We start from the raw sequence: 12,246 nt of genomic DNA on the forward strand, positions 1-12,246 counted from the left end.
TATACGTCTAGTTGTCATTTTCATAGAAAAAACAGTATGTACCATTTGAAAACAAACGTAACTCTCCGTTTAAAGTGATTTTTATTTACATCCACAGACTATGCTTTCCCTCTCACTGTGACAGCCCCTGTCACAAATGAATCCCTGGTCAACTACACTCCTGGAAATTGAAATAAGAACACCGTGAATTCATTGTCCCAGGAAGGGGAAACTTTATTGACACATTCCTGGGGTCAGATACATCACATGATCACACTGACAGAACCACAGGCACATCGACACAGGCAACAGAGCATGCACAATGTCGGCACTAGTACAGTGTATATCCACCTTTCGCAGCAATGCAGGCTGCTATTCTCCCATGGAGACGATCGTAGAGATGCTGGATGTAGTCCTGTGGAACGGCTTGCCATGCCATTTCCACCTGGCGCCTCAGTTGGACCAGCGTTCGTGCTGGACGTGCAGACCGCGTGAGACGACGCTTCATCCAGTCCCAAACATGCTCAATGGGGGACAGATCCTGAGATCTTGCTGGCCAGGGTAGTTGACTTACACCTTCTAGAGCACGTTGGGTGGCACGGGATACATGCGGACGTGCACTGTCCTGTTGGAACAGCAAGTTCCCTTGCCGGTCTAGGAATGGTAGAACGATGGGTTCGATGACGGTTTGGATGTACCGTGCACTATTCAGTGTCCCCTCGACGATCACCAGTGGTGTACGGCCAGTGTAGGAGATCGCTCCCCACACCATGATGCCGGGTGTTGGCCCTGTGTGCCTCGGTCGTATGCAGTCCTGATTGTGGCGCTCACCTGCACGGCGCCAAACACGCATACGACCATCATTGGCACCAAGGCAGAAGCGACTCTCATCGCTGAAGACGACACGTCTCCATTCGTCCCTCCATTCACGCCTGTCGCGACACCACTGGAGGCGGGCTGCACGATGTTGGGGCGTGAGCGGAAGACGGCCTAACGGTGTGCGGGACCGTAGCCCAGCTTCATGGAGACGGTTGCGAATGGTCCTCGCCGATACCCCAGGAGCAACAGTGTCCCTAATTTGCTGGGAAGTGGCGGTGCGGTCCCCCACGGCACTGCGTACGATCCTACGGTCTTGGCGTGCATCCGTGCGTCGCTGCGGTCCGGTCCCAGGTCGACGGGCACGTGCACCTTCCGCCGACCACTGGCGACAACATCGATGTACTGTGGAGACCTCACGCCCCACGTGTTGAGCAATTCGGCGGTACGTCCACCCGGCCTCCCGCATGCCCACTATACGCCCTCGCTCAAAGTCCGTCAACTGCACATACGGTTCACGTCCACGCTGTCGCAGCATGCTACCAGTGTTGAAGACTGCGATGGAGCTCCGTATGCCACGGCAAACTGGCTGACACTGACGGCGGCGGTGCACAAATGCTGCGCAGCTAGCGCCACTCGACGGCCAACACCGCGGTTCCTGGTGTGTCCGCTGTGCCGTGCGTGTGATCATTGCTTGTACAGCCCTCTCGCAGTGTCCGGAGCAAGTATGGTGGGTCTGACACACCGGTGTCAATGTGTTCTTTTTTCCATTTCCAGGAGTGTATATTTTTAACGTTTTGTTCCATTTCCTAAGTATATGAGGTGACAGAGTTAGGTGGAAAACCTTGTATAAATCGTGTGTGATATTGTTTTGCACGCACGAGTGGCATCTGTGAGCTAATGATTGTCTAACACGCTCAAAACAGCTTAATGTTACACGAATAAGGCTGCAGTTTCACGAGGTACACCAAAAGCTTTGAAATGTCCCCTTAGAAGGATTTATGAATGACTGTGCTGATAAACCCCTTACGTTATTTGATTTTCAAACAGCTGAGCAGAACTGAACGTACTCAGACATTTCTCACTTTACTTATTCTGATCATCACTAAACTGACACACAATATTTTTAGCGCAACGCAATCTGACTTTCAATAATCTCTACAAAAGAACGGCCCTGACTAACAATAACCTATACCTTTCATGAATCACTTACCTCACAAAAATCTTCCTTACTCAAACTACTGCAATACAGCGAGCGTCAATACAGCCAGCTACATAAAAGATTCTAACTACTGAAGTCACTAACTACTGATAGGCATAGTTAGCAAATGAAAGATTTTGATAAAGAACAAACAATGTATTTACCTTAATAGTGTTCAAAAGTCATTATATATATATATATATATCATTTCATGACATCCAGTGTTACAAATTTACTGTCTCTGATGGACGCACGTCCAGATCATCCGCTCTCAAAACTCCGCCATCTCTCTCCCCACATCCACCACTGCTGGCGGCTCACCTCCAACTGTGCAACGCTACGCGCTGTTCACATCGAACTGCCCAACACTACAATAGTGAATATTACAACAATGCAAACCAGCCACAGACTGTACACAGCAGAGCCAGTGATTTTCATGCAGAGCGCTACGTGGCGTTACCAATATAAAAACCTAAGCAGCCTACTTACAGCTTCAACTCACCCCATAAAAAAGAAATCCGTAGGAGATCAGCAATGTCTCTAAAACAATATTCATCACACGGGAATTTGAACACCGTCTCTGACCATCACTAGTGTCAAGACTATTTTGTGTCGCTCACTATCACAACTAAGGGCGACAGAGGCTAAAAAGGAAGACGCCATATCACACAAATGCACAGGCTGTGTGTTAATGAACTCGACACTTTGGCTGAGGACAACATTTGTTGTGTATGAATAAACCATCCATAGGCTCTTTCAGAGACTGCTTTCTTTTCATGAGCTTCCAACGATATGAAATACATCCCCGCAGTCCCAGACTTTGTAGCAATTAAAAATTTATATAAATAGGAAAACGAAGTTTGAGATGTTTTCAATCACCTGATCGCCGTTTTCTTCTGTGTCTATGGGGTGAGTGGAAGACAGTGTTGGAGAGTCATGTTGTTTGTGTAGCCGAACACGTGATCGTTGCGGCAGCTTTGGATACTGTAACACTCTGCATTTCTCCAAGTAGCTCCTCGTACATCCTAACTCGCTTGTGTGCACCAAAATTCTCAATAAGAAAAATCCATAGCCATGTTGAGAAGCAAATCTCAAACCTCTGTGTGAGAAAAGAGCTTCACTGTTTGCTCAGCTATATAGATCGACATAGGTCAAATTACATTTATGTTCGTTGAGAATCCTTCTGCTTCTGCAATTTGGTAATGATCCAATCTAGACGAGACGCGAAGTCCTGAGACGAGACACTCAGTCAACACCAAACAAAGAATGGGAGAGTCATTGACGGTAGGCGCCAGAAGGCCGTTCACTGAGACGGAAGACACTTCTGCCACTTTAGAAAATCAAGTACTGTTGCCACCTGGAATGTGTAGTCCGAAACCAGACATTCAAAGCTTGGAGCCACAAACCGGAAAAGAATCCACAAGACGCCACCCAGCATCTTTTTGTATCCTAACATGCATTGACCAGATGTGGACCCATATTTTTAAATTTGAGTGAAGCAGACACATGCATATATAAAGATGCTTTTCAAAGACAGGGAGGACGACAGAATATGTTCACAGAATCCAAGAAAACTACTGGTATCGGAGAACGCACAACCTAATCCATTAAATTTCTGGAGCACAGCCGCATAAACTCATTTTCTTCTTCTTCTGATACTTCGGCAATGTACGTTTCACTCGTTTTCATAGCGAGCAGACAGACTGAAGGTAAGATACTTATTCCATCGTTTTAAACTACAGATACCCAATGTCCAGAGACGTCGATATTGGCAAAGGGTATGCATAAACAGAACCTTTGGCTACGATGTCGATCCTTGCTCGGATCTCGATATATCAATATTAGCTGCACTGAAGCGATGTCTTTGCGAGTTCATTAAGGAAAGCGCCGGATTTCATACTTATTCCATCGTTTTAAACCACAGATACCCAATGTCCAGAGACGTCGATATTGGCAAAGGGTATGCATAAACAGAACCTTTGGCTACGATGTCGATCCTTGCTCGGATCTCGATATGTCAATATTAGCTGCACTGAAGCGATGTCTTTGCGAGTTCATTAAGGAAAGCGCCGGATTTCATTATATGCCCAGTTTGAAACTTCGGTCTCCGTTAGTTAAATTCTTCGACAGAAGAATTTCAGCTGCTACTTTCACTGTTGTGGCGTAGCAAGACAGCCACGCCACGGAAGTAGCCGAAAGGCACGCGTTTAGTTCACGCAGGCAAGAGATAGTTCTGTAACAGGATACGTAATGAATGCTATAAAGAAAAGTACGTAGCTTCTGGAATACTTAACTTTAATCCATCCTTGTTGTATACATCGCTCTTGACGATACAAGTGAGACTCTTTAGATACGAGCTATGTAAGGCTAATGGCGCCTTGCTAGGTCGTAGCCATGGACTTAGCTGAAGGCTATTCTAACTATCTGCTCGGCAAAGGAGCGAGGCTTCGTCTGTGTAGTCGCTAGCTACGTCGTCCGTACAACTGGGGCGAGTGCTAGTCCGTATCTCGAGACCTGCCTTGTGGTGGCGCTCGGTCTGCGATCACACAGTGGCGACACGAGGGTCCGACATGTACTAATGGACCGCGGCCGATTTAAAACTACCACCTAGCAAGTGTGGTGTCTGGCGGTGACACCACATTCACCACCATGTCCCAAAAAGATGAAGTCAACGCAGGAATTTCGAAGTTTACAGACCACATAGAGTGACCGCTGTCGATGCAGTGTTACGCCACAGCTGATTTATTGGCCTGTAAGAGCCGAGTGTAACTACAGTGTGCCATGCATCTTGAACTGCACCGGTCGTCAGCCCTGTGTTCGTAAACATGAAGATGGACAACAGGCAATTTGTCAAACGAAAGAGAGCCTTTTATGAAAAACTTTCTTCCTTACTGTGGTGGGCAACATCAGAATATTTTCGCTGCCGAAGTGATTGAAACTTCACGAGAAGATCCTGCCGCAACGAAAAACGCCTCTGTTTTATTGCCACCTCAAATCACGTGTCATATCCGTGGCACTCTCCCCGCCCCTATTTTGCAATAATACAAAACGAAGTGCCTTTTTTTAAAACTTTTTCGATGTACTCCGTTAGTTCTATCTGACTTGCATCCCACACCGCACTGCAGTACTCCGGAAGTGAGTAGTCAGACGTGGTGTAAGCCGTCTCTTTAGTAGACCTAGGGCACTTTCTAAGTGCTCTGCCAATAAATTGCAGTCTTTGGTTCGCTTTTCCCACGGCGTTATCTATGTGATCATTCCAATTTATGTTATTTCCAATTGTAATCCCTAAATATTGAGCTGAATTTACAGTCTTTAAATTTGTAAGATTCATCGTGTGACCGAAATTTAGCGGATTCCTGTCACTGCTCATGTGGGTGACTTCACACTTTTCGTTACTTACACTCAATTTCTACTTTTCGCATCATACAGATATATTAATTTGCAGTTGTGGTTTTGATGATTTGATGACTCTGCAAGACGGCAAATAGCAATATCATCTGCAAACAATCTAAGAGTATTGCTCCTATGATGTTTGCGTTGATCAAAAACAGCAGAGGGCCTACAACACTTCCTTGGGGAACACTAGATATTACTTCTGTTTTACTCAATGATTTTGCGTCAGTTATTACGAACTGTGGACTTTCTGACAGATCTCACGAATCCAGCTGCACAACAATCCAGTCGCACAACTCAGGTGATACTCCATAGGCGAGCAGTTTCATTGTGAGTCGCTTGTGAGGAATGGTGTCAAAAACTATCTGGAATCAATCTGAGATCGCCTGTCAATAGCATTCATTACCGTGAGAGTAAACAGCTAGTTGTGTTTCACAAAAAACGTATTTTCTGAATCCGTGCTGACTATTGTCAGTAAATCGTTTTCTGCCTTGTAATTTATAACGTTCGAGCATAATGTGTGTTTCAAATTCCTACAGCAAATCGACGTTAGTAATGTGAGTATGCGATTCAGCGGATTATTCCTATATCTTTTCTTGTGATATTGGTGCAAATTTACAGTGGTTAAGTACGTATCTTTCGACGAACGAACGGTTGCATAAGATGGATAATTTTGGAACTATTGTTCAGCATGATGTGGAAGGAACCTGAGTCCTATACAACCTGCATAGGAGACCATGCCTTCGTTAAATGATTTAAACTGCTTCGTTACACTGAGGAAATCTACTTCTAAGTTACTAATGATGGCCATTGTTCCAGATTTTAGTTACTTCATCTTATTTCGTTAAGGACATTCGGAAAACCGTGTTTAGAAACTCTGCCTTAGTGGAACTGTCATCAGTGACGTCATTATTGTTTTATTGTTACCAGGGAATGAAGGTATTATTTGCGTCTTGCCGCTGGTGTATTTTACATGCGACCAAAATCTCTTTGGGTTTTCTTAGTTCCGTTTTTCTCTCAAGAACAATAATTTAAAACCCTAGTAAAAGCCAATTTATAATAAATACAGGTGTAAGACTGATTAAATAAAAAAATCGTCTTACTCACCGTTGGTAAACATCGATTCAAATCCCCGTCGTCCCATCCCGAATTAGGCATCTGTAATATTTCCAAATCGCTTAACATATACGTCAGATTGGCTCTTTTCAAGAGACATATTCAGTTTCGTTGATTGGACGTTAAACGATAAGATGCCGATGGACCAAATCGTTATGATCATTAGCTTAATTGCATTTAGGTTCACCTTAAGGACGGAATACAATAGCCATGCTTTGCAGAATAGGTCCGACAAGTCCTTGATGGGTTTCTGGATGTATGTGACCTCAGATGTCTACGCAATGGAAAAAGAGTTCCGGTAAATAATACGCGACTGGTTTGTGAGCGCGGAACTGGGTTTGGATAGCGACCCAGATGTGTTCCATTCGTTTCAGTTCGGGCGAATTCGGAAGCCAAGATATCAAGATGAACTCACTGTCGTGCTCCTCAAACCGCTGTGGTACGCTTCTGGCCTTGTGATATGGACAGCAATATCGCTGGAACATTCCAGCGTCATGGGGGAAATATCAAGCACGAAGAGTTGCAGGTGGTTTACAACAACGTTTATGTAGTCTGAAGCCGTAGTGGAGCAGGACTGAAAGAAGTATTGAATTCGTCACAATGTAGCCTGCGCCAGTCACATACCTAGATAACCCCTTCCCCCATCTAACTGCCACCACTGGCACTGGGTAGGAATGGTAGAGGAATGCATTTTATTCAAAACAAGACAAAAAATTATCTCTCCATAAGTTCGCGCAATCTTTGCACTGCCTATCCACCTCACAACTGCTTCCAGGCTTCTGGTTCTCCCGCTACAGTCATAGGTACGCTATTGAAGTGTGAGTGATGTGTGACCAACTTACAAGTATGAAGCGATCTAGTTTTTAAGTTTTATCAGCAGTACCCTCAGCACGTGATCGTATAGCTCTGCCCTTGCATTACGTTTTACGGAAACATTACACTTCAGACCACTTCAGACGGATATTTTACGATTCCTATACGTATGTCTCACAAGGCATATTTATTGGGGAAGAATGTAACAGAATTCAGAATTCGAACAAAGAGTAGCTGACAAATCACACTCCACTAATCTAATGTCAGTAATAAAACGACTCGACGGAAATGGTATTAGAGGATGTCAGCAGCACATCTCCCTTCATCTCTTTGTATGGAGATGGAGTTTCTAGAGTTGTCTACATCTAAATCTACTTAAATACTCTACAGTTCACACTTACGTGCCTGACACAGAGTTGATCGAACCACTTCAAATCCCTAGGCTAGAAGGACAGAGCGGATGCTGTTATATTTGTGGAAAGGGGCCAAAATAAGTTACTGTAAGTTGCTCTCAACATATAAACTTTATTTGTTAAAACACACAATCACACAAGCAAGAATCAAAAACTCTCAAGGTTTTAACGAGAGACCTCCTTTGCTTTAATTTAGATCGGCTGAACGCCACATCTAAAATCCAAGGCACAAGGCCTAAACAAGGTATTGAGATACAGGAGTTCTTCTGGAGATTTCACTTCTTCAAAAAAAAATTTTTAATCTTCAATATAAATAGGCTGAAAGCTTTAGCTTAAATTTTTTCCATATAACTCGGCTGAATGCTACACATTAATCAAGAACAGTATTACGGCTTAAGGCCGAGACAAAGATTTTCGATGTTTAATCTAAAAGGCTGAAAACGTGGCTGAAGGCCACATACCAACATGAAACAAATTTACGACTTAAGGCCTAGGCACAAGGAATTTTCAATTTTAATTTTGAATGGCTGACACTTGGCTGAAGGCCACATACCAAACAAAAACAATATCTTTTTAAGGCTTAATGCATAGGAAGAAAAGCCTTGCAATTTTAATAAGCTAAAACTCGGCTGAAGGCCACATAGAGTACTTAGACTAAAAAGGAAATCACTATGTAAAACACAAAGAGTGACACTCAGAAAGTTCCAAGTGTCGGCCTGGGAAGGTAACAATAACACACGTTTGAGACAGGCCAAGCATAGCCCTAAACAATTGGGTTGCAGCACGACCTACAGACATCTGAAGAACTAACCAACCGGCTAATCAATTCCGTTCCACACAACCAACACCACGACAACCAAAGTACCAGCGAAGACAAAGATCTCAGCAGGATTATGTCTTAATAATTGGCGTATAAAACACAGTCAAGGTACAATAAACACTCAAAGAGAAAAGGACAACAACACAGGTTCACTTATTACTCAACGCCAGTATGCAGGTACGGTGGGCGACAAATTTAGCAGTTCTCGCAGCTAGTGCCACACAACGACCGCTCGTGCACGCCGCCAGCAGCCCCGGCCTGATCACACGCAGCCGAGACTTCCTCGCTGCTCCGCCGCAACGGCCAACTCCTACACCCAGAAACGGTCAAAAAATCAAATACACGTCGGCTGATGAGACGACCGACCGAACGACCAACCAATAGTCGTTCCCGCTCCAATCTTCTTCCATCGCACAGTCCATGTGTGTCGCCAGCGGTCGGCAAGTACTGGCTGTCCGTACCTCACTGGGACTCCGTGCCCAACACTCCTTCGTCCCCGTCTGCTGCTCTGTGCGCGACTGCACTGCTGGCACGTCTCCAACTGACCCGAAAATACTGTCGGTCGCTCCACATATGGTACGACAGTGCATTATCGATACGCGTTGCTGCTGCCACTCATGGGCAAGTAAGGCAGGAAGCTAGTGACGGCACTAAATGGATCAAGAAAACGAGGCTGCAGTACCATAATAGAAGATGACTATCAATAAATGGAATGAACACGAGCCACGCACGGCTCACCACTTTTACGTTATTTCTCTACCTTTCGGGTGGTCCTGGCGGAGGTCCGAGTCCTCCCTCGGGCATGGGTGTGTTTGTCCTTAGGATAATTTAGGTTAAGTAGTGTGTAAGCTTAGGGACTGATGACCTTAGCTGTTAAGTCCCATAAGATTTCACACACATTTGAACATTTTTTTCTCTACCTTACCACTCTGTTAACAGAGAACAGGAAAAACGAGCTCTTAAATCAAGCCGTGCGAGCTTTGGTTTCTCTTATTTTATTACAATGATCATTTCTCCCTATGTAGATGGGTATCATCAAAATATTTTCGCAGTCGATCTAGAACGTTGGAGATTAAAATGTCGTTAAAAGATCTCGCCACTATAAAAAAAGGCCTTTATTTTAATGATTGACACCTCAAGTCGGGTATCATGTCCGTGGCACTCTTTCCTGTTACGCGATAATACCAAACGAAGTGCACTTCTTTTAACTTTTCGATATCTACCGTCAATACAGTATGGTGAGGATCCTATACTGAACAGAAGTACTCTAGCACAGGACTTACAAACGTAGTGCAGACAGTCTCTTTAATAGACTTGTCGCATCTTCTAAGAGTTCTGGCAGTAAAAAGTAGTTTTTGATTTGCCTTCCTCACTACGTTATTTATGTGGTCGTTCCAGCTTAAATTCTTCGTAATATAATTCCTAGGTTACTGGTTGAATTTAAAGTCTAGATTTGTATAATTTATTATGAACCGTAATTTAACGGATTACTTTCAGTACTCATGGTGATGACCTTACACTTCTCATTATTTAGAATCCACTGCCACTTTTTACAGCATACAGAAATACTATGTAAAACAGTTTTCAATTGGTTTTGATCTTCTCGTAACTTTACTTAATGGTAAATGACACCATCATCCGTAAACAATCTATGACAGCTCCTCAGATTGTGTCCTAAGTCGTTTACACAGAATAGGAACAGCAGAGGGCCTGTAACACTTCCTTGGAGAACGCCAAATAGCACCTCTGTTTTTCCCGCTTACTCTCTTTCAGTTACTACGAACTGTGATCTTGTTGACAGGAAGTCACAAATCCAGTCCCACAACTGAGTCGATAGTCGAGAAGCACGAAACTTGATAATAATAAACCTTAAAATTTGTATAACATTCTTTCAATGCAGATTTAACAGCGATCGTTGTAAAATACTCAAGTATTCTCACGGATCTCGCTCTTCCCAGCGCCACCAACCCGTCGTCATGTTTCTTTCATGAAGATTATGTAAATTACGGACCGAACATAGTTGCTACCTATAATAATCATCTGTTGCGATCGAGATTGGTTTACTGAATTTTAATTATGTAAACCACTGGAGAGGAACAGTATGAAAAGCGTTTTGGAAATCAAATCTAGAAATATGGAATCATTTTGAGATTCTCTGTCAATAGCACTCACTACTTCGTGACGGTAAAGAGCTAATTCTGTTTCGCAAGAACGATATTTTCTGAATCCGTGTTCTGTATGTGTCAGCAGATTGTTTTACTAGAGGTAATTCATGTAATGTTTAAAAATACACTCCTGGAAATGTAAAAAAGAACACATTGACACCGGTGTGTCAGACCCACCATACTTGCTCCGGACACTGCGAGAGGGCTGTACAAGCAATGATCACACGCACGGCACAGCGGACACACCAGGAACCGCGGTGTTGGCCGTCGAATGGCGCTAGCTGCTCAGCATTTGTGCACCGCCGCCGTCAGTGTCAGCCAGTTTGCCGTGGCATACGGAGCTCCATCGCAGTCTTTAACACTGGTAGCATGCCGCGACAGCGTGGACGTGAACCGTATGTGCAGTTGACGGACTTTGAGCGAGGGCGTATAGTGGGCATGCCGGAGGCCGGGTGGACGTACCTTCGAATTGCTCAACACGTGGGGCGTGAGGTCTCCACAGTACACCGATGTTGTCGTCAGTGGTCGGCGGAAAGTGCACGTGCCCGTCGACCTGGGACCGGACCGCAGCGACGCACGGATGCACGCCAAGACCGTAGGATCCTACGCAGTGCCGTAGGGGACCGCACCGCCACTTCCCAGCAAATTAGGGACACTGTTGCTCCCGGGGTATCGGCGAGGACCATTCGCAACCGTCTCCATGAAGCTGGGCTACGGTCCCGCACACCGTTAGGCCGTCTTCCGCTCACGCCCCAACATCGTGCAGCCCGCCTCCAGTGGTGTCGCGACAGGCGTGAATGGAGGGACGAATGGAGACGTGTCGTCTTCAGCGATGAGAGTCGCTTCTGCCTTGGTGCCAATGATGGTCGTATGCGTGTTTGGCGCCGTGCAGGTGAGCGCCACAATCAGGACTGCATACGACCGAGGCACACAGGGCCAACACCCGGCATCATGGTGTGGGGAGCGATCTCCTACACTGGCCGTACACCACTGGTGATCGTCGAGGGGACGCTGAAAGTGCACGGTACATCCAAACCGTCATCGAACCCATCGTTCTACCATTCCTAGACCGGCAAGGGAACTTGCTGTTCCAACAGGACAATGCATGTCCGCATGTATCCCGTGCCACCCAACGTGCTCTAGAAGGTGTAAGTCAACTACCCTGGCCAGCAAGATCTCCGGATCTGTCCCCCATTGAGCATGTTTGGGACTGGATGAAGCGTCGTTTCACGCGGTCTGCACGTCCAGCACGAACGCTGGTCCAACTGAGGCGCCAGGTGGAAATGGCATGGCAAGCCGTTCCACAGGACTACATCCAGCATCTCTACGATCGTCTCCATGGGAGAATAGCAGCCTGCATTGCTGCGAAAGGTGGATATACACTGTACTAGTGCCGACATTGTGCATGCTCTGTTGCCTGTGTCTATGTGCCTGTGGTTCTGTCATTGTGATCATGTGATGTATCTGACCCCAGGAATGTGTCAATAAAGTTTCCCCTTCCTGGGACAATGAATTCACGGTGTTCTTATT

This window comes from Schistocerca serialis, chromosome 1 (genome assembly GCF_023864345.2).
Source record: "Schistocerca serialis cubense isolate TAMUIC-IGC-003099 chromosome 1, iqSchSeri2.2, whole genome shotgun sequence".
Lineage (NCBI taxonomy): Eukaryota > Metazoa > Arthropoda > Insecta > Orthoptera > Acrididae > Schistocerca > Schistocerca serialis.